Source organism: Myotis davidii, unplaced genomic scaffold, assembly GCF_000327345.1.
Source record: "Myotis davidii unplaced genomic scaffold, ASM32734v1 scaffold415, whole genome shotgun sequence".
Lineage (NCBI taxonomy): Eukaryota > Metazoa > Chordata > Mammalia > Chiroptera > Vespertilionidae > Myotis > Myotis davidii.
In genome coordinates, this window is record NW_006287951.1 from 5,215,706 (window position 1) to 5,230,361 (window position 14,656).

General features: G+C 37.6%; 1 protein-coding gene across 1 annotated transcript in view; it reads right to left on the reverse strand.

Moving 5' to 3' along the window:
* PIK3CB (phosphatidylinositol-4,5-bisphosphate 3-kinase catalytic subunit beta) overlaps positions 1-14,656 on the reverse strand; it is a 107,680-nt gene that overhangs the window by 86,226 nt on the left and 6,798 nt on the right. The window contains exon 2 of the mRNA XM_015561362.1: positions 10,135-10,238. The gene's annotated coding sequence lies outside the window, so the exon portion shown is untranslated. The remainder of the gene's footprint in view (positions 1-10,134; positions 10,239-14,656) is intronic.

Consider the following 14,656-nt stretch of genomic DNA (forward strand, 5'->3'; position numbering starts at 1 on the left):
AGCATACCCGTTGAAAATCACTGGTTTGGGATATCCTAAATAATAAAAGGCTAATATGCAAATAGACCGAACAGCAGAACAACCGAACAACCAGTTGCTCTGATGTGCGCTGATCACCAGGGAGCGTGCACAGAATATGGTGGGCGTCAGCAGCAGTGGGATGGTGGAGCAGGTGAGTGGGGGGGCCAGACCAAGGCGCTGGTTGTTGTCATCAAGGTGAGCCTCTGGTGGTTAGTGAAAATACTTTGCTCCCGCCTCCCGCGGTCCCACCCGGCGCTTGCACCTGCTGCTGGTGCCAGCCCTGCTTGCACCCGCTGCCAGTGCTGGAGCCGCCTCTCACACCCACTGTGGGCAACAGCCCCACTTGCACCTGCTGCTGGTGCCGGCCCCAATCGCTCCACGCCTTCAGCGGGTGCGAGCAGAGCTGGTGCTGTCAGCACATGGGAGCGGGGGCTGGAGGAGTGGGGCTTCCGGCAGACAGGGAACTGGAGGGGGGTGGGGGGGATGGCAGGAAAAAACACAGCGCACGTGGGTATTGGTCCAGCCCATTCCACAATTCCGCCCTTCCTACCGTTCTCCATGTGCTTTCTTCTTTGCTTCTCTAATTGTAGGACTTCCATTAAGCTGGGCCGATACCTGCCCCTGTGCCTACCGCAGCCTGTGGCCCATAGTTCTTTTCAAGGTGCACAAATTCATGCACTGGGCCCCTAGTACTAGTAATAATTCATCACAGGAGTTCACTATGCCTAGGTTCCCAAAAGATCTGATATCTTCATTAATTTATGCTTCAAATTCAGCTTCTGGATGATGTCCTATATTTAATTTACAACAATTTAATATATCACATTATTTAAAAAACCTCAAATCCATTATTTTTAAAGCAGCATAATTTTCCCTTCTGATGAAAACTTTTAAGACCCACTCTCTTAACTAATTCCAAACATACAAGATAGTATTATTAACTATAGTCACCATGTTGTATAGTATTACATCCCTATGGCTTATTTATAACTCAAAGTTTGTACGTTTTGACCCCTTGCATCCATTTTGCCAACCTCTAACCCCCTACCTCTGGCAACCACCAACTGTTCAATGTTTTGTTTTTTAGTTCAATATACAGTATAAAAATGAAACTTACATTACCCAAATTTGATCTGTCAAACTTCAGTTAAGAAAACTATCAAAGTAGTTTCCTTTAAATCGTAACTGCTGAAACTTATAGTCCAAATTTATAAATAAACTGATGCAAGCTCTAGTCAGCTTCCTTAATTACATGTTTATAAATATATTTAATAATCTGAAAATATAGACTATTTAAACAGGTTCTTAATTTAGCATTTAAAAACTAACACATTTGCCTATTACTTTGTACAAACACATAACATCAGAATTACTTCACCTCACATAATGAGCTTCCATTCACGGTAGAGTTGGTACCCAGGGCCTAGATAAAGCTAAAACTATGAGAAGCCTAGTTATGATAACAAGGAGCCAATAGTGATGAAAAAGCTTTAGCATCTCATATTCCTTCAAAATTGCATTGAACAAGATGAATGGAGACACAATGAAAACACTTTCTTTGTGCCTTTTAAATTTAATCTCTAAGAAAGAAGGATATGTACTATATTATAAGTCTTCTTGAGTATAGATACCTTATTTTATGAGATCTACAAAAATAAGAGATTACCAGGGCCACTGTGAAAGAGACTGCTTTTCTCCTGCCACAGTATGGAATTGGGGCTCTGTACTTGGCAGACTAGATATTCTAACCTCCTGTAGAAAAAAGCAAAATACCATAACGTAAGGAGTTTATGTATATTAAAAATACAAAACTATTATTGCTTAATTACATATGTGTGTAAAGGTATGAAAGGCAAGCAAGAATAACAAAAATTCACAAAACTATAATAGTGATAACCTCAGAGGGGGGTTATACATGCTCATGGGATTGGAGGCTAAATAGTAAGAAATAGTCATGTACTAAGAGCTCTCCAGTGGCATGTTGAAAGAAAATGCCACTTCAGGTGAGGTATTTTTAAAAAGTTAGTGTGCTGCCTATATCTTCTCTTTTCTTTTCCAATGGTCATAGAGAATGAAAGTCATATGACAGAAGAAATCACCCGGAAGAGAATCCACCCACCAAAGAGGACAATACACTTTAGACTCTTCCAGGAGTAAAAAATAAACATCTACTGTGTCTGAGCCATTATTTTCTGTCTGCTATAGCAATTTGGACTTCACTAAATTTAGTCAAATTCATAGTTTAGATCAGCATTTTCAACTGGCGTGCCGCAAGAATTTTTAAAACATGCAATACATGACTATTTAGTCAGGGGCACTGACCTCTTTTCCCCTGGGTTGTAAAAAAAAAAGACAACAGCCAACACAATAGCTGCCCTGTTTTGAACCATAAATATATAAGTCATATAATAGAATGGCATCTTACTGATCACATCGCACAATAAGGTTGTGTCTGATTGGGTAATTCTTGGTACCAGAAATTCTTATATATAAATATAGGCACCTGTTGTGTTGTGTGTTTTTTAAGTCACACTGCAGCAAAAAGGGTAGGTAATTAGTATTATTATGTATTTTTGCAAATCAATCAAAATTATACCTATATTATGGAAGATCAGCAAAACAACATTTTTGGTGTGCTGCAGAATTTTAATGATTAGTTTATGTGTGAAATGAGATGAAAAAGGTTGAAAATCGCTGGTTTAGGTAGCTGCAAGGCCATGATTAAAACCCCTGTATCGCCCAGCCTTGCTCAGTGGTTAAGCATTGACCTGTGAACCAGGAAGTCACGGTTTAATTCCACGTCAGGGCACATGCCCAGGTTGTGGGTTTGATCCCCAGTAGGGGGTGTGCAGGAGGCAGCCGATCAATGATCCTCTCTCATCATTGATGTTTCTCTCTCTCTCTCCCTCTCCCTCTCCCTCTGAAATGAACAGAAATAGATTTAAAAAGAAATTCATTCCTTTAAAAATGAATGAATGAATAAATAAGTAAATCCCACATATCCTGCTCAGTCATATTCAGTCCACTGACTGGTTTACTCTATCACTGTATTTTCCTTATCACCCTTCTTCATTCAAACAGAAAACAGAATCATGAAGAGAAGTGAGGGAACATCATAATGAGAGTACCATTATGACACTAGCAGATCATTTTCTCCTATTTCAACTCAACAGCTTTTGTCCTTGTTTATCACTTGCACAATGCATTTTTTAATTCACTGGCAGAAATGAATATATTGACTACTCTCTTTCTGCTCCTAACCAGTCATCTAACTAGAATTACTATATTTCTCAGAAATAAGTGGAGATGTACAAAGTATGTGAATTTGAGGCAGGTAAAGCCAAGAGTAATTTCCTAGAAAAGCAGAATTTTAGCACAGATTTGAAGAGAAGAAATTCTAGGCAAAAGGAGAAAGAACATATGCCAAGACCTAAAAAAAAAACACACACACAGAAAGGCAGAAAACAGAGAATGGTATTGGAGAGGTTGGCTAGCTCCAGATTCTGGTAGGCCATATAAAAGGTTGCTCTTATTGCAAAAAAACATGAAGAGATTCAATGAAGATGTCAAACAGGTAAATAAAAATTGATCAAATAATTTTTATAAATTACAGTGAAAAAATTAATATGTAAAGAACAAAATCCCAATAGAAAAATGGACAACATAATTAAACAGAGACTTCAGAGGAGCCCCCCCAAAACCAAGAAACATATGGGAACAAAAAAGTTCAATGTCATTAGCCAGTCACCAAGGAAATGTAAATTAAAACCATAATGCTATGACATTTCATAGATCACTGCTGGTGGGAGAATAAACCAATCCAACCTCTTGCAAAGAATCTGGCATCAAAAATTCCATTATTAGGTTTATATACTAGGAAAATCCTTATCCAAAAATGTCACATGTACATAAATACTCAATGTGGAATTTTTCATAATACCCAAAAACTAGACATAGCCTAAATATACATTAATAGAATGATCAATATGTTGTATTGAGTATTTTATAATATGGAAAATTAACAAAATACAGCTAGACACATCACTACAAATGAACCATACAATGTTAAGAGAAACAAATAATGTGATTTCATTTCTCAAATATAAATACAAAGTTAAATATTGTTCAGAGATATAAATGTAGATGATAAAGTTATAAAGAAAAGCAAGGAACTAAACAATTCAGCAAAGTGTATCTTTGTGAGAAGGAGGGAAATATGATAGAGGAAGGCACATAAGTTAGCTAAGCTGTTACATACATGTTTTATTTTTTACTCTTTAAATTATAAATTTGAGTTTTCATGTGCTCTTCTATATACATGCTACATTTCACAACTTTATAAAATGGATTAAGAGCAATAATATGTGTAAAGGCCCTAAACAGTACCTGGCATAGAAAATCCATTTGATGGGAATCCATTTCCATTTTCCTCTGCTTATGACCTCAGTGTAGGTGACAATCAAATTCAAGCTCCAGATTTCTACTGTCACCTGCCTGCACTATTCTCACCTCAGAATCCTGACTATCCTCAGGCCCCTACTGCGTCTCCTTATAACAGTGATTCTCAACCTGTGGGTCGCGACCCCTTTGGGGATCAAACGACCCTTTCACAGGGGTCGCCTAAGACCATCAGAAAACACATATATAATTACATATTGTTTACAGTAGCAAAATTACAGTTATGAAGTATCAATGAAAATAATTTTATGGTTGGGGGTCACCACAACATGCGGAACTGTATAAAAGGGTCGCAGCATTAGGAAGGTTGAGAACCACTGCCTTATAACCTTTACCCCTTCCTTCTAGGAGGGAAGTGACATTAGCACCAACAGCTAGTAGTTGTGATCCTGCTAAACTCTATTTCTGCCACCCTTGCTGATATCTGGATAGTGTGTTCCTGAATGACAGGGACAGGCTTTTTCATCTTTGGGGCTCCACACAGTGCCTGATCCAAGTCCTCAGTAACTATTTAAACAGGTAAACAATAGAGCTATATTACTAGGGAAAAACAAGATCAAAGTTTAAAATCAGGCTGGTGCTTACTCATGTTCCCCAGGTCCCTTCACAGTTTTAAAGACGCCTCTCTTGACTGCTCAGGAACACCAGAAAAACACATCCAAACTGCTTTAAAATCTTTTTCCACAAAAAAGGTGGATTTGTACTCATGGCTATATGTAGTAAATCTCTATTCATGAACAATTCTTAATATTTTGAGTAAAAATATAGATCCTTTTTCAAAGTAACATAAATGTTTTTCTATTTAAATTTTATATATTATAAATGTTATAAACTTAAAATATACTCTGCATTATGCATAAAACTAGTTAATCCTCCACCTAAATAAAACAACAATATTTAATAACATATGTGACTGTTTAGCATGCTCTTATATTAGAAAACTGTATTGAGATCAACAAGGCAGTCATTTATGTTGTCCTTTATATACTACTTCCTCTGTCATGTGACAGTCAAAAGGCTAAGTGAGATGCTTGCAGCAAAGAAAACAATTTTGAAAGGTCATGCTACACAGATAGTCAGAATTTCTTTCACAATATCCTTACTGTGTGTGGCAGACTATATGACAATCTGACCACAGTTATTTTCTGAGTAAAGCAAAAAGCATGTTATTTATCAAAGGACCAGAAACAGAAGGCACTCAACAATATAATCTTTATGAACATTTTTTCTAACTGCATAAACATCCAATGCAATTAAAGAAAAAGAACCCTGGGGCAAAGAAAGAACTGGAGGAGGAAGAACTGGTAAAAACTGGAAGGCAAGTATAAACCACTCGGTTTATTCATACTGTTCATATAACATGATGAGAAGCTTCAAGCAAACTTTTTCAAATTAAAACACCACTTACCATGGGAAAACATAATTATACAATATTGAAGACAATGACTATGATTTACTTCAAATTTTCCAAATCTTAATGACAATTGCAACAAGGTGCAAAGTTTCAAAAACCTCTCTGCAGGGGCTGTAATCCCACCAACATTTTTTCCCTTAATAACTTTCATTGGTCTATTTTCCAACTGAACAAGGAATGTCTTCCCCCACCTGTTACATAAATAATGTGTCAATCAACAGGAAGATAAAATTCCTCCAACTACTTTTAAAATTTCCAATCTCAGAGATTAACACGTATATTCTTTGAGAAAGAAAAAAAAAAATCATTTAATCCTTTTATCCAATCCTGAGCAATCAGTTATTTTACCTAGAAATGAAAACAACCTCTCTCAATATTGCCACTAAGCCTCCCAGTTCTCACATGCTTCTTGACTCTGGTTCTGACTGAGAAGAATAATCTTTGCCTTACTTACATATTTCATCGGCAGCGTTCTCCTGAGGCTACTGAAAGTACTTAGTATATTTCAGTATATTTACACTTCATAGCCCAGTTACACAGACATAGTAACCACAAGTTCCTGGAAATGCATTCTTTTTAAGGCCCAGAATTTTAATTCCTGTGAGGATTTCTCACTAATAGAAGACAACTTTCTTAACCAGTTCTAACTTCATAGTAGAGTATGAGGGTTTGTGTTACTTCCAAAACTACTAGAAAACAATATATGATAAGCATTCTTTTAAGGAAATATCCTGAAAACATTCTACTGCCCAAAAGCAAAGAGACACTGTAAACCAAATTCAGGCAAAGGCAACCCTGTGTTTTACTGCTGGGAATGTAAAATAATGCAACTGATGTGTAAAAGAGTACAGTGGTTTCTCAAAAATTTAAACATAAAATTACCATATGATCCAGTAATTCCACTTCTGGCTACACACCCAAAAGAACTAAAACCAGGCACTCAAATAGACATTTATTCACCCACATACATGGTAGTATTATTAACAATCGCCAAAAGGTGAAAAGTAACCCTTATGTCCATTGATGGAAGAACAGATCAACAAAATGTGGCTTACACACCCAATGGAGTATGATCCACTTTTAAAAAGAACATTGTGACACATGCTACAACATGGATGAACCTTGAGGACATTATGCCAAGTGAAATAAACCAGCCACAAAAGGATAAATACTGTATGATTCTATTTACATGAGATATCTAGTATAGGCAAATTCACCGAGATAGAAAGTAGAATATTAGATATCTGGATCTAGAGGTGAGAGAGCAATCTCCATGTCCTTATTTAATGGGTATAGTTTCAGTTTGGGATGATGAAAAAGTTCTGGATTTAAGAGAGTGGTCACGGTTACACAACATTATGAATGTATTAAATACCAGTGAATTGCACTCTTAAAAATTGTTAAAATGGTCATCACAGCTGAATAGCTCAGTTGGCTGGAGTATCATTCCATACACCAAAAGGTTGTGGGTTCAGTCTCTAGTCGAGGCGCACACAGGAGGCAACCAATCAATTTTCTCTCCCAGGATACCAACCCACCACTGATTATAAACCTCGTAGATAACCTCAAGCTCCAGCTTATTTAAAAAGCAGGATACAAACTATAGTTTTCTTTCTCTTTGCCTAAAAATTTCTTGATTCACCCTCTCTTCCATTTCATTTGTCTGCTTTCTAAGCAGAAAGGTTGTACTCTTTGGTAAAAGTTAAGCTCTTTGCCCATGTCCTTGATCTCAAAACATCTTACCTCCTCTGTGCAATTAATCACTCTAATTTTTAAGCTACTCTACATGCTCTAATGCAGTGATGGCGAACCTATGACACGCGTGTCAGAGGTGACACGCGAACTCATTTTCTTGGTTGATTTTTCTTTGTTAAATGGCATTTAAATATATAAAATAAATATCAAAAATATGTGTCTTGCCCTAACTGGTTTGGCTCAATGGATAGAGCATCGGCCTGCGGACTGAAGGGTCCCAGGTTCGATTCCGGTCAAGGGCATGTACCTTGGTTGTGGGCACATCCCACAACCAAGTAGGGGGTGTGCAGGAGGCAGCTGATCGATGTTTCTCTCTCATCAATGTTTCTAACTCTCTATACCTCTCCCTTCCTCTCTGTAAAAAATCAATAAAATATATTTCAAAAAAAGAAAGAAAGAAAGAAACTTCGTGGCCCATGCGCAGAAGTCAATATTTTAAAAAAAGTGTCTTTGTTTTACTATGGTTGCAAATATCAAAAAATTTCTATATGTGACACAGCACCAGAGTTAAGTTAGAGTTTTTCAAAATGCTGACACGCCGAGCTCAAAAGGTTCGCCATCACTGCTCTAATGGATCATTCCTTTTTACAAAATATACCAAGTGCTAATGCTAAAAATATATTTTCCTATGTGGCTAACTCCTCAAAATGACCACTGTCTCACATCCTGCACAAATTCCTTGAAACACATTCTGTTTTATTCTTCCAGCTGTATATTTTGTAAAACCATTTACTTAAACTCTTATGATTCATCCTGGTCTACTCAATCTGTTCTCTCAGTTCAATAACCTCTTAATAATTAAATTCAATGGCCCCTTCTAGGGTATTAAAATCCTTAATCTTTCTACAGTATCTCTTCCTTCTGAAGAGCCCCTCCTTAAAACTCTTTATTGTGCTTGAGACAAAAACACTGCATGATTATGGTTTCCTTCATGCCTTTCTTATTTTTCCTTTACTGATTCTTTTTAACAACAGCCACCCATTATAACAGGCACTTTCTCAAGTTCAGTGTTTCACCTTTTTTTCTCTGCTCTCTGCTAAGATACTGGAAATATTATCTACTTTCACAGCTTAAACACTATGTGAATTACTCCTAATTCTGTATCTTCATGCCCTAAATTATCTTTTCCTAAATTTCAATCTCATATATCCACAGGCAAGGAGATAATTCTCAAAGTTCTACCTGTACCCCCAAAATACAAATATATCTAACAGAATTCATCATGTTACAGTCCTACCCTCTGAACCTCTAATACCAATCTTTCCTCACAGTTTCCTTACTTTTCTTTTTCTGTTCATGGTACCATCATACTTCTAACCACTGTAACTCAAAATCTTGGATTCATTTATATGACTTCTTTCTTCCATATTCCCTGCCAAATCTACCTATAAAATCTACCCTGCAAAATGAATTCACAGGTCAATGACTTTCACTCCTACTACTCATTCGGGTGGTCATTATTTCACTTCTTCAGCATTTATCAATGCTATAATTAACCAATTAATTTCATAGCTATTTGTTAAGCTCCTAACTTGCCTGCTAGACTAAAAGCTCAGACTAGCAGGCAAGATAACAACATCAGACAGGGAATGTCCATCCTTGTTAATAGAATAATGAGGGTGTTAACAGTATAACCACATTATTTGTCATCCAACTCAGTAGACTTGAGAGTAAAATATGACATTAAAACTAGCTGTGTAGCCGAAACCGGTTTGGCTCAGTGGATAGAGCATTGGCCTGCGGACCGAAAGGTCCCAGGTTCGATTCCGGTCAAGGGCATGTACCTTGGTTGCGGGCACATCCCCAGTGGGGAGTGTGCAGGAGGCAGCTGGTCGATGTTTCTCTCTCATCGATGTTTCTAACTATCTCTCTCCTTTCCTCTCTGTAAAAACTCAATAAAATATATTTTTAAAAAAATAGCTGTGTAATTACACAGTATTATGTGTCAATTATATTTCAAAGTTGGAAAAAATAGTTGGGCATTAGTTGATCTACAAGAGCCTTAAACCAGGATATATATGATCACACTAACTCTAATTTTAGTTAAATGATTGCTGCATCCTAAGTACATACTACATGATGGTTTAGTAAATGAATTAAGAGCTGAAATATTCACTTTATCACCTCCTTATTCTTTACTCCATTGCTAGCTTACTTTTAGCCACAAACACTGTCCTGAAATGGGCCCTGCTAGAGCCAGCAATGAATGACCTTTTAACTGCCAAATTCAAAACAGTTTCTTTAGTTTTCAATTAATCTCTCTAAACAGTTTTCAACATTACTAGCCCCTCCTCTCTTTCATGAAGCTCGGTTAACTCTGTGGTAAACTAATCCTAAACTGTCTTAAAACAAGACCTAGTATCCCCCTGCTCCCACCCCAAATGAACTAAAAGATTTAGAATCTAACCAATATTCACAATTTCCTTCTATATTTTACTTCTAGAAAAATAATGTAAGTAATCAAAGATACAAAATTGAATCCTTACCTGGAAATGGTAGCCCCCATTTCAGTCTTTTAGGAAAACAGATGGCATTACTTATTTTTTTAAACGAAGTTTTCATGGAAGACTTTATCAGATTAGAAGATACACTACAAAAAAACAAGATAAAAGGTATTAACATCAAATATGCTAAATTAAAAATAAACAAAATAAATTTTATTACTTTTATAACATTTAATTACTCATAACTATATTTTTTAATATGGGGGAAATATAAAACACTCATGAATCACAATATTAAAATTATAGAATGTTAAAACCGGAAGGGGCTTAAGTGGATTTCCTATGCAACTAAATGCTCTCCTCTTTCTTTAAACCTTCCTATATAATAAAAGGCTAATATGCAAATAGACCAAACGACAGAACGACTGGTTGCTATGATGCACATCGACCACCAGGGGGCAGATGCTCAATGTAGGAGCTGCCCCCTGGTGGTCAATGCACTCCCACAAGGGGAGCACCACTCAGCCAGAAGCTGGGCTCATGGCTGGGGAACACAGCAGGGGTGGTGGGAGCCTCTCCTGCCTCCATGGCAGCACTAAGGACTCCTTGGGGGATGTCTGATTCCCGGCTTACGCCCGCTCCTGGCAGGGTATAGGCCTAAGCTGGAAGTCGGACATCCTTAGCCCTACTGTGGAGGTGTGAGAGGCTCCCACCAACGCCGCTGCACTCGCCAGCCGTGAGCCTGATTCAGGGCTTCTGACAATGGTCGTTCTGACATTCAGTTGATTTGCAAATTAGCCTTTTATCATATGGGGGGGTGTGCATGTGTATTGACTTCAGAGAGGAAGGGAGAATGAGAGAGGATAGAAACATCAACGATGTGAGAGAATCACTGATTGGCCACCTCCTGCATGTCCCCTGCTGGGGATCGAGCCTGCAATTTGGGGATGTGCCTTGACCAGAAATCGAACTGTGACCTCCTAGTTCATAGGCTGATGCTCAACCACTGAGTCACACCAGCTGGGCTGCTTTTTCATTCTAATTTTTATTTTTATTGATTTATACAGGTGACAATGGTTAATAAAATTATATAGGTTTCTGCCGGGAGCCGGTCCATCCTTGCTGTTTCAAGGGACCTGGCATATATGGCGTACTGTTCTTAATATGTTTGCTCACCTTCTTGGCACTATGTGTTTTAACCAAGGTCACCTCTCTGAGAAAGGTTGCGAGAGAACATGGACACAGAACTTGGCTGGAGATTGTGGCTAGAGATCCTGGCAAGGCTGCTGATCAACTGAACGCTGCCTCCGTGTCATTCCTTCTTCGCCAACTCCGTCCACACCTTTGGGGACCCCTGGACCTGCTGGGGCTGGACCCCAGCAGGTTTCAAGTGTACAATTCTATAATACATGATCTGTATATTACATTGTGTTCACCACCCAAAGTTATTACTTTTTGAAAAACAACCGTCACATATGCATATATTTCTAAATTACATTTTATTTGCTTGTGTCCCCTGCTCCTTTTTCAGCTTGATAAATTGGTGTGCTATGAAGTCTTCAAAGACTTGAATTTTTTTCCACTCAATTTTTTCTGAGTTTTATTCATATTACATTTTCATTGTTCTATAGTATTTTATTATATAAATATGCCACAATGTATTTAACCATTCTGTTGAAAGACATTTGGATGGTTTATAGTTTTTTGCTTTTATCAACATTATTATACAAACAAGAATTTCTTTAGGGCATGCTTTAAACATAGATGTGAAACTGGAAGGGTTATAAGACATGCAAATTCCCAACTTTACCAAAAATGTCAAAATATCTTCCAATTGTATCACTTTACCAAATGTACCAGCAGTGTATGACTCAATGACATATCCTCTCCAAATACTTGGTAAAGCTCGATTTCTTAATTGGTGGCATTATAGAACATATAAAATGGGATAGCACTATGATTTCAGCTATATTTGCTTGATTAGGTTGAAGACCTTTTCACATGTTTATTAATTATCTGTGTTCCTTTCCGCGTTCGTTTGTTCACAGATTTTGGCCATTATTATTGAGATATCTTTTTTTTATTATTAGGGGGCTTTACATATTCAGGATGAGTACTGACTAAATAACTTGCAGAGTCCAAAGTAAAATAAATTAAAAATTTTAAGAGAGTGACAGCATAGCATTAAAATAACATGGGGTTCACTAACCGGTTTGGCTCAGTGCATAGAGCGTCGGCCTGCGGACTGAAAGGTCCCGGGTTCAATTCCGGTCAAGGGCATGTACCTGGGTTGCGGGCACATCCCCAGTAGGAGGTGTGCAGGAGGCAGCTGATCGATGTCCCTCTCAGGGAAATATTTTATTGATTTTTACAGAGAGGAAGGGACCCAGGTACATGCCCTTGACCAGAATCGAACCCGGGACCTTTGAGTACGCAGGCCGACGCTCTATCCACTGAGCCAAACCGGTTTCGGCAAAATATATTTTTTAAAAAATAACATGGGGTTCTGTGTGACTGCACAGATTGCACATCTATAACACAGCGCTGTTCAGGAACCCAATTCTCTATTATATATAGTATTTTCTTTCCCAAGTTTGTGGTTTATCTTTTCATTGCATTTATGGTGTCATTAGATGAACATTAATTTTAATGTGATAAAAAATATCATTTTTTTAGTTGACTCTTCTGAAAAAATAACATGGGGTTCTGTGTGACTGCACAGATTGCACATCTATAACACAGCGCTGTTCAGGAACCCAATTCTCTATTATATATAGTATTTTCTTTCCCAAGTTTGTGGTTTATCTTTTCATTGCATTTATGGTGTCATTAGATGAACATTAATTTTAATGTGATAAAAAATATCATTTTTTTAGTTGACTCTTCTGTCTTGTTGAGAAGATCTTACAGTCTTCATAAAGTTTTATGGCTTTGCCTTTCAATTTGAGGTCTAAACCATGGGTGTTTTCTAAGGATCAAGTTCACAGCCTTCTCCTCTCAGCTGTTATATCCCATTCTCCACTGATGACATTTTATAGGACTTTGTAACCTTTATGATAGCATCCTAATCAATATCATTTAATTCATTTCTGGGCAAGCTCACTCAACTTGGATTAGAGTTTGTACTACACACCAAGTTTGGAATTATTTACATTTGTCAGTAGTACTCCAAGTCAGGAATTTTATGAAAGAAGTTCAAGGATTTGGTTAGAACAGTTTACATTTAAAAGAAGGAAGAGAACACTGAAAAATCTTCAAGTTTCATGAAAATTGGTAGGAATCAAAAAAGAGAGCATAATTGTTGCTATTAAGGTTGAAAATCATTCATATTGTACCTTCAAAGGAAAATTCAGCTAGGAAGCAAGTAATTTAATTCTAGTCTTGGTGTCTGTTTTTGAAATAGGATCGAGAATTCTCTTTTTAAAGTGAGAGAAAGATTATAAAATAAATTTTAGAATGATGTCAAAACAATATTGAATTGCTCAGATTTCTGAAAAGTAAGGAAATCAGTAAACTCAGTAAGGGAGGCTATGTGTGTGGGGGCAGGGATATGTGGGAACTCTGTACTTCCTGCTTAATTTTGCTGTGAATCTAAAACTGCTCTCTAAAAAATAATGTCTATTTAAAAGGAGAGGAAAAAAAAAGAGTTGACACAATATCAGCTAATACTGAATGTAAGTATATTGCTTACTGTTCTTAGACAGTCCACAAAATTACTCTGATTTCATCACAGAATTCAACAAGCAATTTATTCTTAAAGTTCCTGATAATTCTTTAGGTATAAACAATGTTATCAATGACCTTACATATGAAGATCCACTCACACGATCATTGTGGGGGGTGGGGGGTGGGGTGGGGGGAGAAACAATATACTAGATGGAAAAAGTTCTAGACAAACAATAAATATCCAATATAGCCAATTATCATAGGGGAAAATGGGCAATCTCATTTTCAGAAAATAAATATTAAAATCCCAATAATACCACTGTGTACCCACCAAAATAGGTAAAAATTAAAGAAAATAGCAATACCCAGGCTTGCTGAGGATGTGAAGCAATGGGAATTCACATGCCTTATGACACAGGAATTCCACACTAGATATACTATTTTTATATTAGTTTCAGGTATACAGCACAGTGGTTAGAAATTTATATAATTTAGGAAATAACTGCCCCAGTAAGTCCAGTATCTACCTGGTACCATACTGAGTTATTACAATACTAGAGGCCCAGTGCAGGAATTTGTGCAAAGGTTGGGTCCACCCTGATCGGGCCAATAGGGGAGGGGACGCAGGAGGTTGGCTGGCCGGCCCTGCCCCCGATCGGGGGAAGGGGACTGACGCGGGGCCAGTCAGGGGGAGGGGCCACAGGCAATAGGCCAGCTGGTTGAACTCCCAGTCAAGGGGACAATTTGCATATTAGCCTCATATTATATAGGATTATTGACTATATTCCCTATGCTGTACTTTATAGCCTTGTGACTATTTTGCAACTACCAATAGTACTTCTTACTCCCTGCACCCTTTTTACCCAGTGCCCCACCCTCCTCTCAGCAACCATCAGTT